The sequence below is a fragment of the Hypanus sabinus genome, chromosome 7 (assembly GCF_030144855.1).
Source record: "Hypanus sabinus isolate sHypSab1 chromosome 7, sHypSab1.hap1, whole genome shotgun sequence".
In the NCBI taxonomy this organism is placed as follows: Eukaryota; Metazoa; Chordata; class Chondrichthyes; order Myliobatiformes; family Dasyatidae; genus Hypanus; species Hypanus sabinus.
This window is the reverse complement of record NC_082712.1, coordinates 64092408-64105962: the sequence shown is the minus strand read 5'-3', so window position 1 is coordinate 64105962 and position 13555 is coordinate 64092408. Positions and strand designations below refer to the sequence as shown.

At 41.4% G+C, this 13555-nt stretch overlaps 1 protein-coding gene across 1 annotated transcript in view; it reads right to left on the bottom strand.

Annotated features, from left to right (window-relative positions):
- Positions 1 to 8505, bottom strand: part of LOC132396856 (uncharacterized protein KIAA1958) — a 176539-nt gene extending 168034 nt beyond the window's left edge. The window contains exon 1 of the mRNA XM_059974843.1: positions 8367 to 8505. The gene's annotated coding sequence lies outside the window, so the exon portion shown is untranslated. The remainder of the gene's footprint in view (positions 1 to 8366) is intronic.
- Positions 8506 to 13555: the final 5050 nt, after the last annotated feature.

Genomic DNA, 13555 nt, shown 5'->3' with positions numbered 1-13555 from the left:
AGATCACCATAATTACATTTCAAAAGCTAACAAACTAACATAAAATACATTTTAATTAAATACTGACCAATTATTTCCCAAAGCCACAGGGAGCCGCAGCACAGAGGTGAAAGAGCCACAAATGGCTCGGGAGCCGCAGGTTGCCGACCCCCGTCCTATACCAACTCCTTAGCCACATGTTAAACCGTATGATCTTCCTATTTCTGGCCTCACTGGCAAGTGCCACGACCCTAGAGGTCCTGTCTTTTAACTTAGCATCTAACTCCTTGGACTCACTTTGCAGAACCTTGTCACCCTTCCTACCCATGATATCCACATGGACTACGACCTCCGATTGTTCACCCTCCAACTTAATGCTGAGGACTCGATCCAAGATGTCCCACAGCCTGGTACCTGGGAGACAACATACCATCTGGAGTCTCATTCTTATCCACAGAACTTACCACCACAGGTTACCTCTTCTTCCCCCCTTCCCTTCCGAGTCAGAGAGCCAGATACCTGATCACTAGGCCATTCCCTACCCACCCCCCCAAAAACAGTACCCGAAGCAATATATCTATGGTTGAGGGGGCTGGCCACAGGAATTCTCTGCACTGGCTTTTAACCCCCTTCCCCTTCCTGTCACCTAGTCTTCTGTGTCCTGTACTTTGGGTGTAACTACCTCTGTATACGTCCTATCAGCTCCCCAGCCTCCCAAATGATCTTGAGTTCATATCAAGGAGTTTTAGAAGCTACAGATGAATGCACTTCTCGCAGGTGAAGACGTCAGGGATACTGAAGGTCTCCCTGTCTTCCCACATTACACAAGAGGAGTATTCAATTATCCTGCCTGACATCCCCTGTTTAACTGTGCAAAAATAAAGAAGGAAACAATAAATAAACTAGAAAAAATAACTTGGCTTTTTTTTAAATCATCTTTCACTCAAGCCTCGAAGAGGTAAAGCCTCAAATAACCACTGTTTAATAAATAACAATATGTTTCAAGTGTTGCATTTATGAACATCATGGTCTGTCCTTCTTTAAAACTTGTGCCAATTACAGTATACTATCTTTCACCTTTAATCTTCCTGAAGTACAACTGTCCGCCTTCTCTAGATCAGATCTTCTTTTACCACACTTGAGTCGTTCACAATCCTGAAGGCTACAACCATCTCCTTTGCTATCCACTGAGTTTTATATCATCCAAGAACTTTACCTCCGAACACACAACTCAGGTGCAGGAGTAGGCCACTCTGTCGATTAAGCTTGTTCTTCTGTACAATAAAATCAAAAGGCCAATCAAGATTCAAAGTACAAAGTACATATGCAGTATACTACACTGAGATTTATCTTCCCCATAGACAGCCATGAAACAATGAAAAACCATGGAATCCAAAGAAAAACATCAAACTACCTCCCATGCTCAAAAAAACCCAAATCTCATAAACAGCAACAACAACAAAAAAAAACAATATAGAACACAAAATGAAGGAATCCAGGATCATTCGGCTCAGTTCAGTATTCGGTATCTCAGGCCGCCCTGATTCAAAATTGCCCAAAATAGCAACAAGTAAAAAAAGCAGCCAGAAAAATATCATAACATGAACTGGAGATCAAGCCACAAACCATGTTGATTAAACCTTGCTCAAGACCCCAGAACTACAGCACCATCCTCCGACAGCATTGAGAAAGCGTGAGATCGTTACACGCAGACACCTTCTGGCATCAGCGAGCAAGAGTCTAGTAGACAACTCACCTTCTGCATTTACTTCAATGATTTCAATCTTCCACAGCATTTTAACTGGCAAAAAAATGGAATCAATCATGGCTTGTGCCCCATCTTCAGGCTACTTGGCCTTGAGGCCTCATAGAGCCCTCTCAGCGACAGCAAAGCATCAGATTGCTCAATCAGCCCAAAAAACATCACCAAAATGTAGATCACAGGCTCCAACAGCAGCCGAACCACATTTGAAAGAAAAATATGGAAAAGTAGTGAAATAAGTAGTTTTGTGAACCATCTGGTTGAAACTCCCAAAATCCAGTCGACACATTTCATCCTCTTGTGCAAAGACAAAATTCTGTTCCTTAGTTTGAGTTCAAATAATACCGTTTGGGCAATAACTAGGTTATATCAATCCCCTCATTATCAATGAGGCAGAAATAAGAATTCAAGCACCCCTTTCTCCAATTTTTCAAGATCTTAGTGCTGAAATTTTTGTCCACTTGTACATCTGAATTTGGATGTTCTGGAGCTTCAGGGCCCAGGTCTAAAATTCTGCCTCCTTGAAGAAGCCTTTGGTTATTGGTTTAAAATCTTCAAAGGCCATGACAAATTCTGCTTGATAAGAGATTCGGCAGATTCTTTGTGAAAAGGTGATCTATGCAAAACATCTAAGCTTAACTACTATCACTCTGAGCATTTATCTGCTGTCAAACAGATGTTAGTCTGAAGTCAATGTCTTTCACTTACAACAAATTCACAAAATAGGACATCCTAATGACTTTTTTACTTATGTTATAGAATTCATTAAGCAGCATTTATTTATCAGCTTGCATCAGTGAAAGCTTAGAGGAAACCCAGTATCTTCTGCAGAGCTATTTTTAGGATGAAACATGGGACTGTATTAAAACTTACCCCTATACTAATTGCAAGCAGTGTGCTTCAAATAAAAATCTGAATGACCTTGTGCTGTGCAATATAAAATAATCTGTCAACAATGCATCAATATGAAGATCATCAAGATGATTAAAGTTCACAGACATATTTCAACTGATTAATAAAACTGCATTTAGAAAAAGCGATTTCCCAATCACAAAGCGTAATTGCACTGGATATCGAACTGTGCCAAACAAGCTTGTTATTCCAAGATCTGAACTCATAATTGACATGGTCCACAAGTTGTAAATGAATTTTATTAGAACTACCTTTTGCAATAATTTAAGTCAGCAAACTCACATAATATTGGTCACAGGTGCACACATCCTGCATGGATCAATATGCATAATTGACAGGGCTGACATCCTACCTTTCTTTCTAGCAAGTATGCTGATGACTTGTATTAGAAGCATTTGAAAAAAATATTTAAAAGGCAAACACAGATAAAATCCAACAGTCCTGGCATAATACATTGCTGATTACAGGGCTGCTAATGGGGAAGGGTGGCGGCTGAGGAAACACAGTTGGATGACATTAGAGCTCAGGTGATCCATAGTACAACCAGAGCTCTCCAATGAGAGCTGAACATTGCTATCAATATTACTGTTTTCGCAATACACAAAACATAACACGTAAACATAACAGCATGAAAATTGAGCTACATCATAGAAGCCACCATTACTCAGCAAGTTTACTAACAGCAAGTGCAGTTTTCACATGGCTAACATCCCTAGGCACATTTGACACTGGAGTATGGGAAATACTGGGGTAAATGATCAAAGCCCAGATAACAGAGGTAGATTGTGAAAAGGAAACAGGCTTAGGGGTGGAGAGAATTATGGTACCCACAAATCAGGCAGCTAAAGACACTTCATGCAGAGATGGAGCTACAACGGGGAGGAGAGGGGATAAGAATATAAAAGTAAACAAAATCAAAATAAAAAATCCATAAGTTATATAGTTTTAGTGGTTAGTGACACATGAAAAGATAGGTTTACAGAGGAAGTCAAGAACAAAAATCAAAGGTTTAACAATGAGCCGTGTCAGCAAGATGAACAAATTTGAATACTGTTGAATGAGTTTTGGATGAAGCCAAGTTAATGGACATGGAAAATGATGGGCTGATCAGAAAAGTGCAGCGATAATTCAACATAACCAAGAAGCTGAGCAATAAAGACTCCCAACTTTGCAGTATTCTCTTACATTAGGACTAGGCTGCAGTCCAGGTCAGTTAGAGAAGGTAAACATCAACCACTTTGGTATCTCAAGTACCTATCAGGAAAGGAGTACTGGATTTGACTGTAACAAGGTGCTAGGAGAACTCAGTGAGTCAAGTGGTATCTGTGGAAGAAAAGAAATAGTCGAATTTTCAGGCCAAGTGCGGAAAGGCCAAAGAGAAGGGTTTATGAGAAAGGATTCCAAGCTGATTGGTGGACTCTGGAGGGATGCAAGATGACAGGCAGGAGAGGTGAGTGGGTAGAGTTGGAAGACTGGCAAGTAAATGATAGAGGCAGACGAGGTCCTTTCTCTCCACTTCCTTTCTCTTTGTACTAGACATCTTGCCTTGCCACTCTTAGTCCTATTGCAGGTTTTCAACCCAAAACATCAACAACTTCTTTCTTTCTACAGATGGTTCTTGACCCACTGAGTTCCCCAGCACCTGTTTTGCTGCTCCAGATTCCAGCAAATGTAGTCGTTTGCATCTCCATTGAATTTGGCTGTGTTGACTTGTAGTTCTAATCTGCAGATGGTTATCAGAAAGAATACACTACACAATGCAGGCACTGAATGTTTGAAATTATATAAATTTCAAGTACAAATATTAATCAACACACCAGAACAGTTTGCAACAACAGATGCAGATTTAATAATTTTTACCTTGCAATACATATTTGCTACAACAGAAAGTGTAAACACTATTTATTGAATGTTCAAGTATCTGACAAATTTATCCTGACTCTGCTACATATCATTATCACACATATCCATATGTATTTATTTATATATCATATCCATATATATTATATACAAATCACTCCATAATGTACTAGTTAGGCACAGGAGTACATTCACAGAGACTCATTCCACCGAGAATCAACACTGAGCGGCATAGGAAGTCATTCCTGCCTGTGGCCATCAAACTTTACAACTCCTCCCTCGGAGAGTCAGACACCCAGAGCCAATAGGCTGGTCCTGGACTTATTTCCACTTGGAATAATTTACTTATTATTAAATTATTTATGGTTTTATATTGCTATACTTCTACACTATTCTTGGTTGGTGCGACTGTAATGAAACCCAATTTCCCTTGGGATCACTAAAGTATGTCTGTCTGCCTTACTAGTTCAAACATGCACTATTCTATTTGGAAGACTCAGTTATATCTTCAAGAATTTTTCTAGTCTACATAATTTTTAAATTTCACTTTCATATAGATATTTGATTCACATAAGATTCCTACAAAATAAAAATTACATCATTGAGCCACTACTGAAAGTTTTACGATTCACTAGCTTATTTAAATCCCTGTCTCTTTTTGCCAGACTGCTGTTGCTGATACAAGCAAATATTAAATACAATTCACCAGTAACCCTTCCAAATAACAAAATATAAAAAACAAAAAACATTGTTACCCATGTGGCTAATGACTTATGTAGCATTGAGGCAGTGTTTAGTTTATAGTTTTAGGTCTACTGCAAACAAATTTAAACTAGAAGATAAACAAAAGATACATTTTATGTGAGGAGCTGACTTAACATTATTGTGCTATGGGACCATAAATAAAACATGCAAGTTCTGCCAGAAATGTGTGATAAACATTAGTTTGTGCTGTACCTCGTATCCAGAATCTGCTTATGTTTAATTGACCTGTGCACTGGCACTGTAGATAAAACAATTCCATAAAAGCCAGTCAAGGTCTGGCCATCAAACACTGCTTGTCACATAAAATTAAAAATTAAGTGGTTTATCTTTTCTATGTAGTAGTAGCAGCATTCTGGTGAAAAGTCCTGTCAACAAAATGTAACAAACTTCAAACAGTGTTCCTGTTGCTATTGAAAATGAAATGTCAAAATTTTAACGGGTGCTTTAAGATCTGCCCTTAGTTATCCATGAGAAAGTAAAACAACATACATATTAAAATATCCTAGCAATTGAAACAAAATCTGATACAAAATTAATAGGGAAAAAAAGACATCCTTCAGTTTCACCAGCGGGGCACACAATTACAAACAGATTCAGATATGAATTAACATGAACCACATTTCATTTCTGTCATTTATTGTTCTGTGATTGCAAACATTCAATTCTTGCCAATAAGAATACTTAACAAGATTTTAAAAGTTTCATCAATTTACATTTAAGCAAAAATAATATTTACGGTACTCAAATTAGCTATTACCAAATGTTGTAGCCATAATTAATTTAGACACAGTAATCACAGCCAAAGTAATGATTTTTTAAAGACACAAGAAAATTGCCAATGTAAACATACATTTGCATATAATTTAAATTACATATGAAAATAGCAGTCAGATTTGGAAAGTGAAAACAAGAATGCTGGATGGTCTCTATTAAGACAGATGGCCGCATGCAACTGAGATAACGTGTTCACAGTTTGTTTGTACACAGCACGGTGATCCCTGAGCAGCAGAGGGGAGAGTGGCAAAGAAAACAGATTGCGTATATCATAAGCACAAGAGATTCTGCAGATTCTGCTGGAAATCCAGGGTAATAAATAAATTGTTGGAAGAACTCAGCAGGTCAGGCAGAATGTATGGAAATGAATAAACAGCTGACCTTTTGGGTAGAGGACTGGAAAAGAAGGGGAAAGATGCCACAACAAAAAGGTGGGGGGAGGAAGAAATAAGACCCCTTTAATAGATGGGAGGTGAAGCCAGGTAGGTGGGAAAGGTAAAGGGTTGAAGAAAGAATCTGATAGGAGAGGAGATTGGACCATGGGAGAAAGGGAAGGAAGGGCACCAGGGGGAGGTGACAGGCAATAAGTTAGAGTGGAGAATAGAAGAGGAGGGAAGGGGGAAGGGATAATTTTTTTACTGGAAGGAAAAATCAATGTTCATGCCATCAGGTTGAAGACTACCTAGATGGAAATGAGGTGTTGTTCCTCCACCCTGAGAGTGGACTCATTATGGCAAAGAGGCCATGGAGCAGCATGTCAGAATGGGAATGGGGATAGGCATTAAAATGATTCACTTCCAGGAGATTCCACTTTGGGCAGGTGGAGCATAGGTGCTCGATAAACTGGTTCCCAATTTGTCGGGTCTCACCAATGAAGAAGAGGCCTGATTGGGAACACCAGAAACAATAAACAACCCCAACAGAGTCGCAGGTGAGGTGTTGCCTCACTTAGAAGAGCTGTTTGAGGCTCTGAATGAAGGCAAGGGAGGAGTTAAATGGGCAGGTGCAGCATTTCTGTCTCTTGCAGGGATATGTGCCAGGAGGGATGAAGGGCAAGGGAATCATGGAGAGAGCAATCCCTGCGGAAAGTGGGGAGGAGGTAAAGATGGATTTGGCGGTAGGATCCCATTGAAGATGGTAGAAGTTACAGAGAATGATGTATTGGATGCCAAGGTTCACAGGGTAGTAGGTGAAGATACGAGGAACTCTATTCCTATTAAGGCAGTGAAAAGGTGCACGCAAATGTCCGAGAAATGGAGACGCGGGTGAGGGCAGCACCAATGGTAGTGGAAGGGAAACCACATGAGAGGTCTCTTTCTCCTCACCTCCCACTGGTGCCCCTCCTTCCCTTTTTCCTATGGTTCACTCTCCTCTCCTATCAGATTATTTTTCTCCAGCCCTTAAATCTTTCCCACTTACCAGGCTTCATCTATCACCTTCTAGCTCGACCTCCTTCCCCTCCAACCACCTTTTCATTCTATCGTCACCCCCTTCCTTTCCAATCCTGAAGAAGGTTCTCATTTACCCTAAACGACGTCTGTTTAATCGTTTCCATAGATGCTGCTAGACCTGCTGAGTTCCACAAGCATTTTACATACATTGTCCCGGTGTGATACAAATCAAGTATCAAGTTACATACTCTGCACATGGTTTCTTAGCGAAAACAAAACTGAAAAGCTATACTCACAAAACTAGATACGATTGTGAGTGAATCATTCACACACGCAGCTAACTGTACGCAAACTGTACATTTGACTTTAAATACTTTAAAGTAATATCCAGTTTCTTACAGAGAAACATAACTATGAGCTAATCTTTACACTTACGGATGCATTCTGCTTAATTATCTACTTCTACGTAACAATTCAACCTGCCTGTGTACGGTGTTCGATGCATAGTGATACAGTGTAGATATTCAGGCACGCACATAGTATTTATGGTCGGTTCTGTATAGGTCTGCTCACATTCCCTGCAAACTGATTGGGCAAAAAGCAAGGGAAAATGTGGCTGTGCCACATTTGTGTGTATGTGAATGAGTGAGTTGGTGAGTGAGACCGGGGCGGGGGGGTGGGGGCAGTAAAGTGGGAAGGGGAAGAAGACGGGCCCGGGGGTGACGGCACATCGGGTCCCGGGCCACCCCCCACTCTCATTGTTTCATCACCGATAGGGCGGGTGGCAATGCGCAGACTCCGGCGCCGCAAACAAGAGACACAAAGGAAACCTAATAAATAAAGAGCGGTGGTGACGGTGCGTTTGGCCGGCCCTCGGCCTAGGGCGGCCAGCCGCACGCCCGTTCCTCTCAACCTGCACCCACCTGCACCTCGGCATCCATAGGAGCAGCCCGCGTCCCACTCTTCGTCCCTCGCTTTCTCGGTTGTCAACCGCGTGTGTATGCCCAGTTTCCTCGGTGTAGGACCCCTAACGCCGACTCGTCGCCTGGCAGAGCAGCGGCGACTGCCCGGCTCCTCGATCCCACCGCCGTCGTCGCGGTTTTTTTTATTTTCTCCCAGCGAACGGGACGGAACACAACACAGAGCCCAACGGATTGCACGGACCCTTCCCGACAACACCGGAAATGTGCTCCAGAGGAGCGGGGAGAGTGCGACAGCGAACTCCTTCCTCCCTTCTTGCCGCCCAATCCTTCGTCCCACTACGACCACTCCGCATTTGTACCTGTACCTGCTCGCTATTTCCCGGCGCGCCCCCGCACCTGTGCTCGAGCCGAGCCCCGGAGACGGTGTTTGCTGGACAATCGGCAGAGCAGCTAGGAGCCCTAATGGCGTGCAAGTCGTCCGTTGCAATTTTAATTCATGTAAACTGGTATTGCAAATATACCGATTGCACTGATAATCCACTTAATCCACTGGGAATGTTTTCCCAGGATCGACAGTGCGAGTAAAATCCGCGCTAAAAAGGGTCAAAGTCGAGTTTATTTGTTGTTCGCACATTTCTGCACAGCTGTAATGAAAAGCTTATTTGCAGAATTACCACAGGCGTATATCATTAAATAAAAGGCGCTCAAAGATAAACATAAATAACCGTGCCAGGAAGCCTGCCTGCTTCAAGTTTATTCCCAACAAAATGGATTGGCTTAAAATCAAACTGCAGATTCTGGAGATCTACAACAAAAACAAAATGCTGGAAATATTCTCCAAATGTTGTACGGTAAACTAGACTGGAGGAAATGCACCTGGAGAATCTTTTGGTCTCAGGACGCTGGGAAGGAAAGACGAGAATAGACAAATATTGCATCGCCTATGGTTACTAGGGAAAGTGCTGTAAGTAGGAACGTAGGTGAGTGAACCAGAAAGTCATAAAAAGATCAGACCCTATGAAATGCTGAACAGGGAGAATGGAAGATGCGTCTGGGGTAGAATCTCTTTGAAGATGGCAGAAATGGCAAATTGTTGAATTTGGAGGCTGCGGGGTGTGTGTGTGCCATGGAATCTCTATCCTTGTTCTGTACTGGAGGAGGAGGTATGAGAATAGCGGTGCTGGAAACAAATGAGTTGGGGTCAAGGGTTTTATTAATAGTAAAAATGAAGCTGCAGTTCAGTAAGAAAGCATCTTGGAAGCTTCTACACAGATAGTCCCATCATCATTGTAAATACGATGGAGACAGAGATGGGGGGGGGGGAGAAGGCAGGGGGGGGGGATGAAATAGTTACAGAATAGCTGTGTGTCAGGAGGTTTGTAACAGTACAGGGATGCACTGCTCCTCTACCATCTCCCCAAGCTTCTTTTGGGTAACATTGACTCTTTTTCTATTCCTCACCCCTCAGAGGCTCCCAGAAACTGCTGAAGTCTTTCCAGTATGTCCTATAACAAAATATAAAAAAATTTAAAAGCATCATGAAACACAAGTAACCAAAAGCAAATGCTCCCTTTTTAGGAACAAAATTCAATGAACTAGAATACTATTCCAAATATTCTTGACATGTCCATTCCCTACACCACTGGTATTCATTCACTCCTGCCATCAGTTACGTCAGATTTTCCAGTATTCATGTACTGTGATTAGTCAACAGTATCGGATACAGGGATCCAGCAACACATGATAAAGGTGCACTGGATGGAAGAAAGTAACAAGTCTGTGATGGACAGAGCACTGTTTAGAAACCTATAGGTCCAGAGCAGAGCATACCAGATTGAAATGCAACTGGTAAGGATAGTTTCTGTGGTGCATCTGTGGCTGTTAGTTCTCCACTACAACATACTTACCATACATAATAAAGTGGCATCTGAGCATATGTTCATAATCTTCTGCTGCTATACCTTCAAGGTTCAGCATGTTATGTGTTCAGAGATGCTCTTCGACACACTTCTATTATAACATGGTTATCTGAGTTACTGTCACGTTCCTGTCAGTTTGAAGCAGTCTGTCCATCATCCTCTGACTTGTCTCAAGAGCAGAGCATTTTCACCAACAGAACTACATGCACTAGATGTTTTTCACAACATCCTCTGTAAACTCTGGAGACTGTTGTGCATGAAAATCCCAGGAGATACTCATCCCATCTGACACCAACAATCATTCCAAAGTCCAAGTCACTAAGCTACCCCCCTTTCCCCCTTCAGATGGTTGGTCTGAACAACAAATGAACCCCACTCAACCATGTCTGCATGTTTTTATGCATTGATTTGTTGCCACATGATTAGATATTTGCATTAGCGAGCAGGTGTATCTAATAAAGGTGGCACTAGTGATTAGGCCTTCACAGCCCCCCGGATTAGGGAATTTTGTAAGTTCATAACACTGTCTCACCTCAGAACTGAATATCTTACTCCATATCTTTATACTGTAGCCCCTGGTTAAAAATACCCTAACAAGTGGAAATATTCTCCCTTGACATTCAGCTTTTCAAGCCCTCTCAGAGATTTGTATGTTTCAATAAAATTTCCTCTCCTTCTGAATACACTTCCATTACCCCTGGAATTATTCTGATAATCCTTCATTTTACTCACTCAACAGCAAATATATCTTTTCTAGAAATGAAAATGCATACAATCTTGGTCTTACCAAGGACTTGTATAATAATAGCAAGGCATCCTTGCTCCTCTACACAATCAACAACACAAAATGCTGGTGGAACACAGCAGGCCAGGCAGCATCTATAAGGAGAAGCACTGTCAACGTTTTGGGCCGAGACCCTTCGTCAGGAGTTGTTGTTTGAATTTCCAGCATCTGCAGATCTCCTCGTGTTTCCTCTACACAATATTAGATTTATTATTAACTGCTTGATGCACTTAAATGTTTGATTTCAGTAACTCATGTACAAGAAACACCTGGGACCCATTGTTCATCACTATTTCCAAATCTATCACTCTTTAAATAATTCTCTGCTTTGGTGTTTTTCATAGAAAAATGATTTTAACTTTTGTTAAAACAGCCTCTTGCTCTTTATCAAACTCTATCAGCATTTCCTTTCTAGATCATACGTTCAGCTAACCTCCTCGCAATCTAGGCTGTTTGACTCAATGAATAATGTTAGACTTGAGGTAAAATGGTGGGTTTGCAGAGATAAGATGTGTGATGCTAAGGTTTAGGTTTCTGGTTAAAGCTGTGAATACCCAGAAAAATGTTCAAACTTTTTTCACCATTATGATGCTTACAGATAACATCAGGAACCTATCATTATGTTTGTCATGTTTTTTGGGCTTCATTGTCCATTGAGGACCACTTCCATACATATGGTGTTTGACTTGCATTCTTCAGGTAAATAAATTGGCTATAGCAGTGCTGTAAGTTAAAAAAAAATCCTTGCATATCATTTTATGTCCTAAAGAAATCCAAAGCAATTTATAACTGAAACTTGGGACCAGCTACCTTTAAGCTGCAGTTCCTCACTCACTACAACTTCTCACAATAACAGGATTGGCCTTTTACACATCTATCTCCAAAATTTGTTCCAGACCTGAGAATTTGCTTACAGTGCACTGACAATGTCTCCTTGTATGGTGACAAAATGTTTGCAAGTAAATTGCCAAGACTGGAGAACAACTCAACCTAACTAGTTTAAATCCATCTTGGCTTCCTCCTGAGATCTGTATCATTATAGAAAACAGTCCTCACATTTCACTTACTTCATACTATACCAAGGAAGAGTAGAGCACAGGATACTCTGCTTCAATGGATTCAGACAACATTCAAGCTGCAGTACTGAGAATGTGTGCTTCAGAGCTAATGGCACTCCTCGCCTAGCTGTTCCAGTAAAGTAACAATATTGACATCCACCTGATAATGTGAAAAATTGCCAGTTTTGTATTGTATACAAAGTTCGGACAGATCCCTGCAGTCTGCATGTGGGTCTAGTGTAACTGCCATTACAAAGAAAGCATAGCAGCACTTCTACTTTCTTAGAAGTTTGCGAAGATTCAACATGCCATCTAAAACTTTGATAAATTTTAAAAGATGTGCGTGGAGAGAATACTGACTGGTTGCATCAAAGCCTGGTATGGGAAAACCAAGGCCTTTGAACCGAAAACCCTGCAAGATACAGTTGATGCAGCCCTGTCTATCATGGGTAAAACTCTCCCCACCATTGAGCACATCTACATGGAGTGCTGTCACAGGAAAGTAGCATCCATGATCAGGCCATGTTCTCTTCTCGCTGCCGCCACCAAGAAGAAGGTACAGAAGCCTCAGGACTTTTCATCTCATGTTCTCGATATTTATTGCTTCCTTTTTTTATTTATTTGGGGTGTATGGCATGTCCAGGAAGGCTTATCATGTCTATTCTGTGGCAGCTTACCTTTTGACCCCACCAGACACTTAGCTCTCACTTGTGGTTCCAAGTAGTTATTTGTGTTCGACAGCAGCCACATCCTATAACACTGTTTCAACAGGCGGGCTAAACCAGGTGAGGGTAGCCTGCAGCCTCGTACCCTGGTGAGATAGGGAAATACCTGTCCTAGCGTGTGAAGTCAGCTCCGGTGGACTGGGCGGATGAGATCTACAATGAGATCCAATGGCCAGGAAGGTAGTTCTGCAATGCTTTGTGGAGAGCTAAGGACATGACAAGGCACTGAGGAAGGTCATCCACTGCAGCCAAGGAAGACCCCAGTTTGTGACAACTACTTGTACCACGAGACCCAGACTTCTGAGTTTGATACAGTGGAATGATTTTTCCACTTTTAAAACTCTCCTGCACAGGCCTCCTGTCATTGTTGGAAATGATGAACAATCAACACTTATCATTATTATTTTGTTTGGGTTTTTTTTGTTTTCATATTTGCAGTTTGTTGTACAATGTTTGTTTTTTTATTGATTCTGTTGTGTTTACATAGAAAATAGAAACATAGAAAATAGGTGCAAGAGAAGGCCATTCGGCCCTTCAAGCCTGCACAGCCATTCAGTATGATCATGGCTGATCATCCAACTCAGAACCCTGTACCTGCTTTCTCTCTGTACCCCTGATCCCTTTAGCCACAAGGGCCATATCTAACTTCCTCTTAAATATAGCCAATTAACCGGCCTCAACTGTTTCCTGTGGCAGAGAATTC